This window comes from Epinephelus lanceolatus, chromosome 4 (assembly GCF_041903045.1).
Source record: "Epinephelus lanceolatus isolate andai-2023 chromosome 4, ASM4190304v1, whole genome shotgun sequence".
In the NCBI taxonomy this organism is placed as follows: domain Eukaryota; kingdom Metazoa; phylum Chordata; class Actinopteri; order Perciformes; family Serranidae; genus Epinephelus; species Epinephelus lanceolatus.
The window spans coordinates 24,666,674-24,681,479 of record NC_135737.1 but is presented as its reverse complement, the minus strand read 5'-3'; the positions used below and the strand labels follow the sequence as shown (position 1 = coordinate 24,681,479).

Below are 14,806 nucleotides of genomic sequence, written 5' to 3'. Positions count from 1 at the left end.
GCACAAAGATGCTTCAAGGTTACAGCAGCCAACATTGCTGCCAGTGTTTTGAAGTGTGAATCAACATGGTGCCAGTACGATATGTAATCACCTCTTCTAGAGCCGGATCACAATGTCTCCACATGTATCTATGTGGAGGACTGCAAACTTGTCTAAAACTGTAGGGTTGTCTTCTGCACAAAAGACACGTGTATAAAGGTTTTTAAAGACATACGTCAAACATTACTGAGGTTGTTATATCTTGTTTTTATCATATGATGTTGCTTACCTGTGCAGATCCAGTGTGGCAAATGTGCTTCATCTAACTTTCCAGCAATGACTGTAATGTCCAGTAGGGGACCTCCAGGGATGTACTGCATGGTTTTCATTCTGTCCAAGTGCCCCTCCCAAGAGCCAAACTGGTACCTGAAGCTGACCTTTTCCTTACAAACCCAGCACAAGCCAGAGACACTGCATTCAAAGGCACCTGCTTCAGACTGCAGGCTAATTCATGAAAGGGAAACAAGTATTTAAGTTTGGGTCTCCTTTGTGCTAGAATATTGTAAGATCAGAAATCAGAAAAGTCGTTAATGTAAACAGAAAACAAAATCTGCCTTGTTTTAATTTGCTGTGAAATGTAACAATACCACGATAATTGTAATAATGTATTGGCATTAATGTTAAAACACCGAAAAAGATCATAGTTTTCCTTTTGTAAAAATGTGTTTGCACTGCCAAAGTATTTGAAGACATTTTTTCACCTGTAAGTTGGAGCATCGTCTGCATCCACACAGTTCACTTCAGGCTCAAGTTTAATCCAGTCATGCTCAGGGAACAGATCACTTCCAGTTGCCCCCATACTCAAAGGAGGATCATTGTGTGACATCATCTGAAACAGGTTAAAGTAATAACTTACTGTAGATTCACAGTATATTCGAAACAGTAGTACAGCTGATACTTTTGTTGTGGTGAGATAAAAAGAGTCTTGAAAGGTTCTGTATGTGACATTCAGAGCATTAATGTAGCTGCAATCAACTATTTGCTGTGTAAAGATTTTAAAGAGTAATGACATCCTGAGCAGAGAATGAAGTCACGCTCACTCAGCGTGCTGTTATTCGAGCTTCTCTGTAGGCTACTCTGTTGTGGTCGACGGTCCTGCTATGAGTGTTGTTAATGCATGTTGGGCCGTGTGTGTTTATCCTGCTAGCTAGCTAATCTGCCACTGCACAACACTCAGAGGATTTACCACTGACAATGCCATCCTGACCCACGCTGGTGGGACGCTGTAGTCGGACAGGTCAAACTGATATGATGCTGATTTACAGGAGAATTCATGTCAAATGGAGGATAAACCATGAACATAAACTACAAATCACCTATAAAGCATTTTAATATCTATCATAATTAAAATAACTGGAGACTGAGAACAAACTGATATATGGGTCTGATCACTTTTTTAATGAACTGACATCATTCCAGACAGGATGTAAGTGTGTCTTTGACTTCCTATACGGACTGAAGGCTGCTGGAAACTGTCGGGAAACTGTCCGACTTCACTGCGGCTTTTTGTCACCGCCCCCCACTGCGGCCGCCTGCTCTCGTCTACTTTTCAGGCGAAGCGCAGTTCATCTCCAACGAACCTATTAACAAAGTAGCGGAGTGAGAGAGTGGTACATCCTGTCAGCCGAGGGGTTTCCTATCTGTGCAGCCCAGCACCGCAGCACCTCCACGGCCTGTTACATCCAGACAGTCCCGGTGTTTCCTCTGCAGGCTTCACTTCACTTAGCTGCCCTTTAATCCCGCTGCTTCTTCCCACTTTAACCTGAATAACAAAGCCGGGCTCGGTGCTCAGGTTGGGTCCAAACGGAGAGCCAGGGCTAGCTGGGAGGCTAGTGGAGGCTAACTGGCTGTGCTTCCCTCCGGTCATGCTGCTGCGGCTAATGCTCCACTAGCCACACAGCTAGCTCCGGTTTGTTATTCAGGTTAAAGTGGGAGAAAGCAGCGGGTCTGTCGGGCAGCTGAGTGAAGTGGAGCCTGAGGAGGAAGCACTGGTTAGCCCCAGTTTCACTACAGGCAGATTCACTTGCTACAGGGGCGAGGAAATAAAACCTGAACACCAAATCAGAGTGATCTCTCTCACCGACAAGCTCCGTCACCGATGCAACATGCTCAATCGGCCGCAAATTTGGAATGAATGAGGAACTATTACCTAATCATTACCTACCCTTTTTGTGTACCCTTAAGTAAAATGAGACATCAAAATGAGTAGGTAATGAGTACTGAATCATTACCTACTCATTTTGATGTCTCACTTTACTTTAGTAAAGTGACCATTAGTATAAGTATATAAATGTTTCTCTTTGAATAATAATGTATGCTATAGTTTCTCCACAAAAAAATCAATTATATTGTTAAAATCCTTAAAATGACATCTACACCTTCTCCCTCATTAAAAATGCTAGAATCTATCAATATGCCAATTTTATTCTTCATCCCAAAGGTTTCACTGTTAAGTCCATTCTCAGTGTACGTGCACTGGAGGCTTCAAGTTTCCACATCACACTTGTGTAAGTTGAACATTGGACCATGACTGGCTTCTAAAATATTTGTGATGTCACAAATCATGCTTGTAGCCCTTCCAAAGAATGAACGACATATTTAAGTTTTTGGCTTTTGATATGCAGACATATTTTAATTAAATGGTTCAAACACAGGCTACATAAGCCACCAACATAGGCTCGTAGCCCTAGCCCTTAAAATCATATGAGCATTTTCAGCAGATAAATGTGAAAACAGCCTTCGAGTGTCAAGCTCTGCACATACATCATTCTGCAGAGTAAGGCTCAAACATTCATCTGTAGGAACAAGAAGAAAACACATTTTTGAGTGGAGGAGGATTAAGTTATTGTAAACCATGGTTTTTAAAACCTTACAACCTGCACCTGACCCCCTATGAGAGCCAACCCATCCCGCACCGCCACTGTCTGAGGTGCTGAACAGGTACTGTAGGCCAGATGCTGCAGAGAAATCCGTATTAACAAGAGGCAGAAGAAAAGAAAATAAATCCAATTAAACGACATATTTGCTGCCACAGAGTAATTCTGTGAGCTGACAAGGAATGACCAATGTGTGTGTGTGTGTGTGTGTGTGTGTGTGTGTGTGTGTGTGTGTTTCTGTAAGGTATTTCTAACTTACTCAGAACACTGCTCTGTCACTTTCTGATCCGCCCCACCCAACCTGCGGGTTGCTTGTCAACACACGCATCACTATTGGCAGGTGTATAAGTAAACAAACAAACAACAACCACCACAAAGATCATTATTCAGTCTCATATTACATTTGTGGGAAGTTATTACAGTTTAGATTTTCACCTTCCCACATATGTAATAATTTTCCGCAAATGTAATAGTTATTACATTTGCGGAAAATTGTGTGTTACATTTGTAGTAGGCAGCTGCTATTGCATTTGTGGGAAATTTATTACATTTGCGGGATTATTACATTCAAAGCTGCAGATTTGTATTACGTTTGTGGGCTGTTATTACGTTTGCGGGTGTAACAAACCATTTTTTGTATTTTTGAATTTGATTATTAAACAAATAATGAAAAAAAACGTTTTTTGATTTTTTAATTTAAAGGAGCTATATGTAAGAAATCTAAAGCAAATAGTCATAAAATCCTCCTAATATGTCACAGAGACTAAGGAATAATGTTCTTATAACATACTGATCTCACCAACAACAACAGTACGGCCAGAATATTCGCATTTATAAAAATATTTTACAGTCCACAAATCACTTTATGTTTTGAATTTGTGTTTTGGCCTGTTGCACCACCCACCGCTGTCTACCAGTCATACAGTCAGTAGAGTCTCAGCATCAGTTACAGTTACGACTGAGTTACAGCAGCACGGCAAGCAGCATTAGCGGTGTCCTAGTACATAGCATTAGCACTCTCCTCCGCTGTATCCGGCAGCAGCGTTAGCAGCAGAGAAGCCGGACTTGCTCGAACGGTCCGCTGGAAAACCGAAGATCAAGAACGTGGCAACGCAGCCCTGCCACAGCAGCCGTCCGTGGGCAAACAAATCAGTCTCCAGCGTGCTGCTGTCCAGCAACCTCGAATCTGTAGGGGAGGGGGGGCGGACACAACTCGCAGCAGTATTTTGAATTTGAGTGCAGTAACTGTTTTGGCCACATTCTTACATACAGTGCCTTTAAATTGAAAATGGAATGAACGAATGATACACAGATCCTGCTGCCACAGCAAGCGAGCACGCCGTCTGCCAAGTCGGAGTCAAACTGAGGCCCTGTTTAGACGACAACGGTTTCTCTAAAAACGGAAAAGTCTGTCCTTTGCGTTTTAAAAAACTTCTGCGTTTATATGAGGACGTTATTGAAACAATCCCTGTTCACACAGAGCTGCAAAATCTATTGGAAATGCTGTAGTATGCACGCCAGGCCAATGGGTGGCAGTGTAAATTTGCAAAGCAACACCAAAGCATGACGCCATGCGCCTGCGCTGAAGCGCCTTCCTCTACAACACGGTGATTACAAACCACAACAAAGAAGACACAATGGCGAAAGCATGCACAGATAACTTTGTCTGGATGGACAACGAGGTGGAGTTGCTACAGTAACAGATCTACACTTCCCTTCAAATCAACAGGGTGAGCAGCACAAACAGAGCTCGGCATTGTTGTTGTGACCGTTGACTTCCTTGTGCATGCCTAGTGACTGGAACCGTAATGCGCATGTGCGAAAAGTCTCCGTTTTCAGAGGAACTGCATATTGCAAGTTTACATGACAACGGAGACGCTGCCGTTTCCAAAAAATTGCACTCTGGAACCCGTTTTCAAAACGTTGCATTTTCAGACACTCAAAATGCAGCTGCCAAAACGCAACTAGAGTTTACTGTTTTCAGTTGAAATCGTTGTTGTATAAACGGGGCCTGAGACCAGCCAGTTCACATCGCTGCAACTTTCCTTTGCAATGTGCGAAAACAGTTTTGTCTTGTCGTGAATCTTTGGTCTGAACTGGGCTTAATGAAACAAGAGCATCATCATCACTACTCAAAACTGGTAATACTTTTCACTTACTTTTCTGAAGAGTTCCTCAATGTCATCCTTATGCGCGAAGGTGTTAAATACCTCAACAATATACTGGATGAGAAAAGACCCCAGATCTCTTTGTCTATATGAGACAGTATCTGGAGGAAAAACATACCCAAACAGAAAATATATTTGTTGTTACATAAACATCCTTTGCTATTTTTCATGGAGATTATTAATCTTCATTGTGTTGTGAGGTGCAGAATAAGATATCACAATATTTGAGTTAACTGACCAGGAGTGCAGGAAAGAAGAGCAGTAAAGTCTTTTTCTTTGTGTACACATTTCACCGTATCAGCCTCTAAGTTGTCTTCATCAGCAGGCGGGGGCACATTTGACTGTGACGCATCATCACTGACCACATCTCTAACAAATGCTGATCCTTCCTCCTCTGAAACACATGAAGCATACTTTAAAACAGTGTACGAGACCTTGCTCACATAAAGACAAACAAGACTTCAGCAGACTCCTAAAATAATGTCTATAGATGTTTGTAATAGTTTGGGGTCACCTCCTCTGCACGCCTGGATGATGATGATCTTGGGTTTGTCCAGCAGCGCTGGATATTTCTCTGAGCCCAAGTGTTTGTAAATGTTGTTGATGAGGAACTCATCTGGTTTCTCATCACCCTTTTTCCAGTCGACACCGAGGACTTTTCCCAGTTTCCCATGAGACATGATGACCACTATCACACTGTCTCTTTGAGTTTCGGATGTTTAGAGAACTTAAGTATAGCATCATCAATCGCCTGTGAGAACACAAAAAGTCAGACACCCGTTACTATACCGCAAAATCAACCAGAGGAAAAAAAAAAAAGGCTACATATATAATTTTATGCGGTACCTTTCCTGTGAGGTTTGTGTATTTCACCACCTCATATTTCAAAGCCGTGAGCAGTTTCTCAATGTTCTCCTCGTCCTTGTCAGCTCCATTTCTGTTCATCTTCTCATCAGTAAACTTTATATTAGTGATCAGCAGGGCCACACGGTTCTTAATGGATTTTTTGTCCACAGGGTAAACCTGAGAAACAAATTTAAAGGAAGCAAGTATTACAAAAACACACCATGTGTCTGACAATATATTGTAGACTTTAATGTTTCTCCACTTGTCTGTCCAAGAGAGGTTAAATCCATCATTTAAAGCAATACTTCACCCACAAAATGACCATTTGTAAATTAGTTGTGCCATGTTACTGTTGAATTTGCAAAGAAAACTTTTTTTCTTCGCATACCTTCACGGAAAACAGCAAACATATTGATTCATTTATTGACTGGGGACCACTTTTATCAACTATATCAAAGCATCCAATTATCTGGTTGTGTAAAATGTCCTTGGGTGACTTATTATTATAAATATGCACATAGTTGGGAAGTATTGAGCATATGACTAGATAAAAAAGACTTGGATTACTCAGCATAAGTTGTGTGAGAATTTGTAACCAAATGTATTTTTAATAGTTTTGATGCTGTTAAACATGGTGCCCAATCAGTTCATAAATATGCTGGCTGTTTTCAATGAAGGCATGCTAAGAAAACCAAGTTTTCTTCACAAAGTCAAAGTAACAGGGCATGATTAATTAATATACAAATGGTAATTTTGTGGGTTAAGTATTCCTTTGAGGCCATGTGAGATATTTGATGTCATTTGTTTTAATGACTGACATTGTTATCATTCACTTTGTCCATCCAGAATGACACAGTGTCCAATCTCTGCTGTGAATGTGAGCAATCAGCTTCCTGCTGGCTTCGTCTGCTTTCTTCTCCACTGTGTCAATAAGAACGCGTGTCTTGTCTGCTGTGGTGCTGTACTCCTCTATTATTGAATCTTTCTCGCCATGATTCAAGACGCCATCGTCTAAAAGGTCGTCCAGGAGCTGCTTAATCAGTACGTTGGACACTTTGTCCACAAATTTTCTCCTCACTCTGCCGAGCTCAACTGGAAGAGGGAATATGAAGCAACATTGACATAAACTGGCTGGACAAAATAATACAGACATCTGCAAGTGCAAGGCAATACAGTTCAATACAATTTCTGATTCAACGCACCACAAACTACATCCTTCAAAATGATCATCAAGTTGGATCAACACCTTTAAAAACAGTTTTAACAAAAATATTACACCGTTCATGCAGGTAGGATTTATTGCAGGATGTTGTATTAACTGTTGTATTAACCCACTTGTATTGCACCAAAGAGTAAAACTGTCTGTGCCAACAATGTTCCGGTGCTGTGGAAGCTTTTCTTTTTGCATTTCCTCCATATCCTTTATATCAGATGTCATTTTCTTCAACTGCTCGACAAGTGAAGGCAAAAGCACTGTTAACACTGTTATCTAGTGTGAGTGTCTTTGAGTTTAATCGTTAACCTGCCGTGGCGAGCACCCTAACTTGTTTAATCTAATCACACTGTTGCAGTGATGGCTGTATTTACGAGTTTGAGGTTGTTCCAAAGGTCACAATCTTAGGGGGCGATCGCACAGAAATGAGATGCAGAAACGTGGACGCTTCAAAGACGCTTGAAACACTGGAAGCACTTATTCAGTGCACACTAGACAAAAAAAAAAAATCAGCAAGGAGCACCTGTGGAGCAGGGGTGCGTGCGCAACGGGCAACACACACACACAGTAGAGAAGACAGTAGAGACAGTAACTTACATGAAACTAGTACTGAGTTGTGCGCATGTTGTCTAATTCTTCAAAATCAAATATTGTCAGGATAAATTTCTCGTCTTCGGATTGCATTGTGTTGTCTGACGTTGGTAACTGCCACAACAAAACAGGGAGGAGGATTTGATTGGCTGCCTGGGCCAATGACGACAATGACGAATGGTGCTACTGGCGCCTGACGTTCAAAAAAATTGAAAATATTTTAACTTTTCAGCGTCTATGCGCGTCTAAAAACGAGCATCTAGTTTCATAGTCGACACAAAGGCACGCAGACGCTAACGCATTGTGACGCATCGAGACGCATTGGCCGCCATGATACGTGCTTGCGACACGTGTAATACGTTGCCAGCAGGGGTGATAATGCAAGCGACGTACTTGAAATTAACCACTTTTTGTTATTCACAGAACAAGCAGGTACTCAGTCAGTAGTACAAAGTGTGTGTGTGTGTGTGTGTGTGTGTGTGTGTGTGTGTTGCCATCCTCGAGAGGCTGCAGGAGATACAGCAGGAGAGAGAGAGGGATGGAGAAGGAGAGAGAGCAAGAGAAAGAGAGGCAGAGAGAAAGGAGCGACATACAAGTCACTTTTTGTAATTACCTGTGCACTTTTTTACAAGGTCTCCCACAGGAACAGAGCGCTATATCGATGCACAACATCAAACAACTGATGCGGCACGCACCACGAATCTTTGGTTAGGCCGATATGCAGTCATGCCTACATGTTAGATTAATTAGGTTCATTTTGTCTTCTTTTTAAAAACTTGTTCAATATTTTCTTGTCTTTAGACAAAAAAACATGTAGGAGATGTATCTTTTACCTGCTTGACAGTTTCGACTGTGACTCCAGTCTTCCTCAGAAGTGTCATCCGACGTGTTGCTGACGTGCTACTGCGAGCCTTCTGCGTAGCCACGTACCCTACGACGTATTGACGTCGTTGATTTAACGCAGGACCATAAATCAGGCTTAATTTATCAGCTGACCGGCCCAACAGACCTATCGGAATCTGTTGGGCCGGTCACACCCCCGCTGTTATACGGTCTCTGGAGGAGGGAATCCCATGCACACCTGGAATTCCCTCTCCTCTGTTGGGCCGGCCAGCTAATAAATGACGTCCTCTTCAGTAGCCATTTTGACCTCAATATCAAATATGATTTCACCCGTAATGTACCGGTGACTCTGCTACCCCCTACTGTGAAAGCGATGTATTGCATTTCAAGTGTCGCCCGCGTCGCTTGCGTTCAATGTTGAAAGGAAGCGCGTCGCTCGCGTCGCTTGCTCGCGTAGCATGCGTCAACTATGAAACGGCCCTAAAAAGAAGCGTCTACAAAAACGCGCGTCTAAAAAGACGACGGAAAAACACCCGTTTGTGTGTGGGAAGGCTGTTCACTTCAGTGGCAACACCACATATTTTTAAACAATAACAAAATAAACATGTTTCCTGCTTTACGCATAGAGATTATATCATCAGTAGCCTACTAGCCTACAGTTCACTGCTGCAGGCTCAAAAAAAAAACATTGCTCCAAAAGTTCCCTCATTTGTTATTTAAACCATATTTTAAATAGGCTGAGTTTTTAAAAGCTCACCACCTTCCAACAGAAAGGCCTTCTTCCCTCACACGGTGGCGGCGGCGGCTTCTTCTTCTTCTTCTTCTTCTTCTTCTTCTTCTTCTTCTTCTTCGTGGAGTTTAACCTCACACGGTGGCAGACAAGGGCGCAGCCATATATCCAATCCATACCGGAAGTCCATACCGGAAGTCCATACCTTCTTCTTCTTCTTCTTCTTTTGAATTTTGGAGGAGTGGTCTAGGTATCTAAATTATCTCTTATGTATTCAAATTTATGTATGTCAAACAAAACAAACAAAAGAAACAAAACAGTCCAAAAAAAATAAAAATAAATAAAACAATCAAAATTCACATAACATCAAATGACCCGGCCTTATATTCTATTCATTAATCTAGTTGATTTTAAAAAATTCATTAGCTGTTTCCAGCACTCGTCACCTGAAGATTTTCATAATATGTTAATGATATTGACTTCCCCTAGCTTTCTTATTTCCTCCTTTAACACAGCTCTCTCTGTTATATATCTTTGGCAGTATAATAGAATATGGTCCACTGTTTCCTCCTCTCCACAATGTTCACACTTTTCTGTATCATGTTTTTTTTATTAAAAACATAGAACTGTTTAACCCAGTATGCCCATTACTTCATCTGGTTATAACTCTCTCCTGGGTCCTGTTCCGCCCGCCTGTTCCTGCACTCCCTACTGGTTTATGTTTGAAAAGGTACCGTCCTTTACTCTCCTTGTTCCACTCATTTTGCCACCTCTTTCTGATCTGTCTCTTTATCACCCCCTTGACTTCTGATTTGCTAATATTTACATGGAGTTTATGCTCACTCCTCAAAGCTCCTTTGGCTGCTCCATCTGCCCTCTCATTCCCTTCAATCCCGATGTGTGCAGGAACCCACACAAAACTGACAGACAAGTGCATATGCTTGATTCTAAATAATGACATCATTATTTCAAATAATAAGTCTTCTCTGCATGTGGTGTTGAAATAAAATAAACTTTTTAATGCTGCTGCTGAATCTGATAGTATCAATACTCTTTCTGGCCTGCTGTCTTCTACCCACTGCAATGCAATTATTATAGCCATCATTTCACTTGTAAAGACAGATAATTCATCAGAGAGTCTCTTCCCGCATACCACATTCACTTCAGGGATGACTACTGCCGCTGCTGTTCTGCATATCTCTGGATCTTTTGAACCATCTGTATATATATGTAAATAACCATAGTATTTCTTTCTAATGTATGAATTTACACTATTAGTATTTCTCTCTTGTTCTTCATTTTCCCAATCCAGGAGGCTCAGATCTACCTCTGCCTGTGGCAGTAGCCAAGGTGGAACAGCTGGCAACACAACAGTTGGCGAAATTTAAATCCCCATTTCAGTGACCACTGCTCAACTCTTTTAATTGATTCCTGCAACTGTTTGACTACATATTTCACATTTCTTCCTCTTTTCCATAATGCTCCATCATCAGCGAACAGAGATCTCCCTATACTTTGGCAAATATCTTCATATACGTCATCAATCATTATTGAAAATAACAAGGGACTTATGACACTTCCTTGCGGTGTTCCATTATCCATACCATACCTTGCTGAAAATGTTTTCCCCACCCTCACCTCTATAGAACGTTCATACAAAAATTCCTTCACCCATCTGAACATTTTACCTGTTATACCTAAACTTTTCATTTTAATCAATAAACCTTCTTTCCACAGTAAATCATACGCTTTTTCAACATCAAAAACTACTGTTACCACCACCTCCTTATTGACTTGTGCCTTCCTCACTTCTGTTTCTAAACATAGTATTGGATCCATTGTTCCCCTTCCTTTCCTAAACCCACTTTGATGTTGTGATCTAAGATTTCTTATTGCCAAATAATATGTTAGCCTTTCAGTGATCATACGCTCCATGACTTTACACATATGAGATGTCAATGCGATTGGTCTATAGTTACTTGGATTAGTAGGATCATTTCCTGGTTTCCTGATTGGTACTATAACTGCACATTTCCAAATTTGTGGTAATTTCCCTTCCTGCCAAATCTTGCTGTATAAATGTAATATGACCTCTAATGATTTGTCAGACAGATGGCTCAACATGGTACAGCATATCTGATCTTTTCCCAGAGCAGTTAGTCCTGATTTACCTAAAGCCCTTTTCATTTCTTCCAGTGTAAAGGGAGCGTTAATTGCATCATCCATCTCTTCCCCCCTTTCCAGCAACTCCTTGTTTCCTTCACTTGTTTCCTGTCTTCCTTTTCTCCCCTCTTCAGACATATTTTCCAACACTGGGTACCCCCACTCACGTCTTACTCCCCCCATTTTCTTTATCATTCCCCAAATTTGGCTAATTGGTGCGGTTCTCCCTATGGAATCACAAAATGTTCTCCAATACTTCCTTTTAGCCTCTTTAATAGTCTTTCTCACCACTGCTTGCATTATTTTATACTGTATGAAATGTTGAAAATTATGTGTATTCTTTAATACCTTAAAAGCCTTATTACGTTTCTTTATTACCTTACTACATTCATCATTCCACCATGGAACCAACTTCCACCCTTTTGTACCAGCTTTCCTTACAATTGTCTCCTTGGCAGCCCCAATCATAGCATCTCTTACACTTTGTTGGGAATAGAATGATGTTATGTGTTTTACTATAAGTTGTGTTTCACTATATAAGTTTTAGATGTGTGAACAATGAGAATACTGAGATGATTTCAGCTGATCTGAATGTGTTTGCTTTGCAGAAGTGGAGAAGTACAGGAGAGGAAGAGACATGAAGTCTGAGGAGCACATACCGCAATGCTTAGATAATTAGTTTCATATATGGTAAAAAGAATAGAAAGTGATATACAGATAGTAAGGTACAGCACGTGTAGGGAGTTGTGTTGTTCTCTTGTCTTTCAAAACAGGAACCACGCCCCCACCGCCAGCGGGAAGGAGTCAGATTAACACGAGGCAGGGGCGTGGTGTGGTGAAGGAGGAAGTGGAACTGCCAATGAGAAGAGGACAACGCCTTGCGTGCACAATGACACTCTGTTACGCTCAAATATACTGGGTCAGGGAAAGGACAGGAGGTCAGACTTCGTGAACTGACACACCTTTGTTGTTCGTCAGGGACGTGAAGTTGAGACCCAGAGCTCTGTAATTTTATTCCTTTACTGCTTAATAAACTACATTAACTGAGACCGAATATCTTCTCCTATTGCTTCATTAAAGAACACGCAGGACTGAGCTCACACATAGCACATTAGAGAGTAGGATGAGACTCTTAGTCCATCAACTTCCATTCAATATCTCTATATCCTGTTTTCTATCTATATTCCTGAAACTTGATTCACTTATCTCTCTGAATTTATCCGACTGGGTCTTTCCAAACATCCACCTTTCTAATGAATCTTCTATGCCCAGCCTGCTTTCATTACCTATTTTACACAAAATTGGGTTATGATCACTTCCAACTGTTGTCTGATTCATTACCTCCCACAAATACCTGCTAAGGATTGTGATACTAGTGTTAAGTCTAAACTTGACTCTTTTCCTGTACTACAATCGATCCGTGTAAAACTCCCATCATTTAAACACACAAGTCCCAAAGAGTCCATCAAATCCTCCACTATCAAACCATTCCTGTCAGTTCTGTCCCCTCCCCAAAGAGTACTGTGGGCATTGAAGTCACCACACCAAATGACCCTCCTCTTATCTGCTCCCTTTCCAGTGTTTCCAATTCCATCCTCTGACATGGATTGTAGAAATTCACAATTACTAAACTTCCATCTCCTAACCAAACCTCAACCACTACATACTCCAGATCTTTCCCTTTTTCTAGTTCTCTGTACGAAACACCTTGCCTAATAAAGGTAGCACATCCTCCCCCATTACTCTCTACTCTATCCCTTCTTATGCAAACATATTGTGAAATTAAAAAATCTAAATTAGGTTTCAGCCATGTCTCTTCTACACATATTATATCTGGATTACTTTTTAAAGCCTTAAGAAATCCTTTAAATTCTTGGCCATTTGCAGACTTCTTGCATTCCACTGAAGAAGTAACATGATTAATACTAATCCAGTGAACATAGTTCTTTGTCCAACTGTCCCTGACTTTTAAGCTCTTCTTGAACATCCAACCCAGATACTCTGTGAATATTTAAATATTTTGCTGCACTCTTTACGATTATCTCAATCTTCTCAGATCTCCCCTTTGCTTGGAATGTGCAGTTAATTACTTCAGCCATGAAATACACAAAATTCTCCTTATTTACCAGCAATATATTTTCATCTTCCATCTGACTCTTTCTTACAGTTCGTTCGGTTGACTTTTCCTTCTCTATTGTTTCTTTTTCTCTCCTCTCCACTCTGTGCTCCCTCTGAACCACCTTCACTGCTTCTGCATAAGATAGATCATTGTTCACTCTTAGCTTCTGCACTTCCACTGCCTTCTTTCTCTCTTCACAACCCCCCATAGGCCTCCACAATTAACACATTTCGGCTGTGCCCCAACCTCGCATTTCCCGTATTCATGATCCCCTCCACACTTTCCACACTTTTGTTTACCTTTACACCCTGCTGCAATGTGCATATTTCTGGCATTTGAAACACCTCAAAGGTGGCGGGACATATGCTCTTACATTGTAACTTATATATCCCACAGTCACTTTATCTGGCAACACCCTCTCTTGAAAATCCAGCAATACTGACAAACTATCCACTTTCTCTCCTCCCCTCACCTTCTTGTTTGCAGACGTTTTATGCCAATAACTTTACCACCTCTTATGTTTGCCCTTAAATCCTCCAACTTTTCTTCCACAGGGATACCATGGATAACCCCCATCACAAAGCGACCATCGCCTGTCTTTTTGGCTATTTCCACCACTTTATTTCACACTTTAGTCAACTTCATTACTTCCTTTCTCTGCTCCTCGTCTTTACACTTAATGAACAGTCCGCCATCCCTCAGCACTTTCGCCGCCACAATTTCGCCAATCTTCTCCTTCAACCAGCGAGTTAATTCCACCGGAATTATATCATGCCCTTCCTTGAACCTCAAAATCACTTTAAACCCATCTTTCTCCTCAAACCTCCTCTTGATCACCCTGCCTTCCACTCTCTCATCATAACTACTACTACTTCCACTACACTCCTTTCTCTTATTCCGTACTACATTCCAGTCACTTGCATCCATATCCTCACTCCCACTCTCCCAGTCACTATTCCCCGCCATCCTAGTCCATTCACAGATCAGTTTATGCACAACCACCAAACCTCTCCTTCCAAACAATTTGTCCACTCCAACCAACTGACGCTGCCTTCAAGAAAGATCGGTAAGGGAATGAATCTTTTAATTATTAGAATAAGACAACTTTATGATCATTGTACATTGTACAACGAAATTCTGTTCAGCACTTAGCACTAGTACTAGCTAGTAGCATAGAGTACCAAGCCACTCCGTTTATACGCACCGTCATCTTCATTA

At 41.2% G+C, this 14,806-nt stretch overlaps 1 pseudogene across 1 annotated transcript; it reads right to left on the bottom strand.

Moving 5' to 3' along the window:
* Positions 1-91: 91 nt before the first annotated feature.
* On the bottom strand, positions 92-14,554 carry LOC117259553 (caspase-1-like; annotated as a pseudogene). The gene is made up of 10 exons (XR_013490907.1): positions 14,237-14,554; positions 8,567-8,633; positions 6,748-7,021; positions 5,930-6,106; positions 5,598-5,834; positions 5,322-5,477; positions 5,075-5,184; positions 741-868; positions 269-483; positions 92-173 (listed from the first exon to the last, which is right to left on the bottom strand). The product of XR_013490907.1 is annotated as a caspase-1-like (transcript).
* Between the last annotated feature and the right edge of the window lie 252 nt (positions 14,555-14,806).